We start from the raw sequence: 2,308 nt of genomic DNA, 5'->3' as shown, positions 1-2,308 counted from the left end.
ACAAGGGGGAATGGCTTTAAACTAAAGGGGGGTAGATTTAGACTAGATATAAGGAAGACATTTTTTACGCTGAGGGTGGTGAAATACCGGCACAGGTTGCCCAGAGAGGTGGTGGATGCCCCATCCCTGGAAACGTTCAAGGTCAGGTTGGATGGGGCTCTGAGCAACCTGATCTAGTTGAAGATGTCCCTGCCCATGGCAGGGGGATTGGACTAGATGACCTTTAAAGGTCCCTTCCAACCCAAACTATTCTATGATTCTAAAGTATCAGAAATCCTTCACAAACTAACACACCAACCCCATCAGCAGGCTCTTGCTAGTAGATTGTCAGTGAGGCAGTGCCAGTCTACATCAAGGACTTGTTTCTTAGCAGAGCTTTTATCCCAACACAATTTTTATAAAAAGCTCAATGTAAACCAGCAGATTTCATAAAGGATCAACCCCTTTTTAAAACTGGTAGGTTCAGGAAGAAACACTCTCATCTGAACTACAGGGTTTCCAGACAGTAGGTTCTTTGTAACAGAAATAAAGGGGCAGGAGTGTTAAGAAAATTTCGTTTTACCATTATTTTTCTTATTTTGTTCAAACAAAGAATCAGATCAAGAAGAAGATAGCCCAAATGTTTTTCCTTAAAGAAAAGGGATGAGGGAAGAAAAGGAAGGAGAAACATGCACAGAAAATTCCTGATGGCATGGAACATAATCCCCATTACAGTCTGACCTGAACTGTATGGACTGCTTCATAATAAATGTAAAAATAATAATGAAACTAGTTACTTAAGATTTCTTCACTGAACTGAGGATATGAGTATATTGGCCTTCATGGAGGAAGAAAAATTTGACTGTGTGCAAGTCGGGCAAAATCAATTCCTAGTCTCTTTGGAGAGGAAGAAAAAAAAACCCAAGCGATCATCAAACCTTCTTGCTCTCACCTCCCTTCCACAAAACAGAATCCATACACTGGAATATAGTAGCTACTATATTGCATCATATAGTCTAGTATTAGTACACTAATATACTGGACAAATAGCAGCATATTGGATATACATATGCATATATACAACTGCCAGCATAGTGGACATACATACTAGTCTTACATCTCTGACAACAGCGAGAACTAGATGCTTCAGAAGGATATTCAAGACTCCATAGAAGCCAGGTATAAGACATGCTCCTGTAACACGTCCAAGAAATGGACTACATTGATATTAAACATCATGGTTAAGCAATTTCAGTAACTTGGTCATCTTCAGTTTTTGTAACTGTAAGCGATATATTATCTATGTAGGCATAGAGTGCAGACATATTTAAAGCTACTGGTTTATGAAACTGAAAAAAGATGGTAGAAATCGACCTTACATAAAAAAAATTATATATCTGCTGTCAGAGGTATGTTTGATAACATTGTATCAGAGAAAATTATAGTAATACAATGTATTAAATTTGAAACAACTATTAATTTTACACCAGTGCAACTGGTGTACAGGTATTTGAAATTGCTTTTTTGCAGACTATTTAACTGCAAATAATTTCTTATGTATTTGAGTGACATACGCACAAAGTGGTATGAAATTCTAAACATTTTAATTTGACTTACCATCAGAACTTGTCAGAACAAAGCTCTCGGCATGGGACTGCTTCTTCCCACCTATACTTCTGGGAAACCAGTGAAGATCTATGGGATAAATATCATCTGGAAGTTTCACTACTCGAGTAGTCTCACTAGTTAAAAGGTTCCATTTCATAATTTGGTGATCATCACTGCAGGAATATAGCTCGTCAGCTGTAGTCCACCCCACACAGCTAACCAATTCTTTATGTTGAATTAAATTAAGGAAGTCTGAAAATTTTAATTATTAAAAATAAGCTTACAAAATATCTCATCTAGGTTATACAAAACTGAAGGAACAGTACAGGAAGATTATTTTGATAAGATTCCATGAAATGTTTTATATAAAAAACATGATTATTCATTTTTTCTTTGCTCTTTTGCTTCAAGAAAAGAGTTGGTAGAAATTCAGCAAAAAATAAAGCAAACTGTATTGTGTAAAAATATAGCTCTTATTATGATGCATACTTATTGAAACACAGCTGAAATGTTGGGTTACACCTCTGAAATGGTCTTAGTGCACAATGCAAGTGCAAAACACCCAACTATCATTCAAATGTGTCAGTTTATTAACACCACATCATATATAAATTGTTGACATATCTAATTTATTAGTAGGAGAATTACAATTTCATTTGTATCTGCTACATGCATGTCTTATTACAAGTAAATAGATATATCACTACTCCTATTTACTGTC

General features: G+C 35.7%; 1 protein-coding gene across 1 annotated transcript in view; it reads right to left on the bottom strand.

The window, feature by feature from the left end:
* Positions 1 to 1,662, bottom strand: part of IFT80 (intraflagellar transport 80) — a 58,323-nt gene extending 56,661 nt beyond the window's left edge. Inside the window, exon 1 of the mRNA XM_009333922.1 lies at positions 1,597 to 1,662. The gene's annotated coding sequence lies outside the window, so the exon portion shown is untranslated. The remainder of the gene's footprint in view (positions 1 to 1,596) is intronic.
* Between the last annotated feature and the right edge of the window lie 646 nt (positions 1,663 to 2,308).

The sequence above is a fragment of the Pygoscelis adeliae genome, unplaced genomic scaffold (genome assembly GCF_000699105.1).
Source record: "Pygoscelis adeliae isolate BGI_AS28 unplaced genomic scaffold, ASM69910v1 Scaffold241, whole genome shotgun sequence".
NCBI classification, from domain to species: Eukaryota; Metazoa; Chordata; class Aves; order Sphenisciformes; family Spheniscidae; genus Pygoscelis; species Pygoscelis adeliae.
Note: the sequence above shows the minus strand (reverse complement) of the source record. Positions and strands in the feature narration are given on the sequence as shown.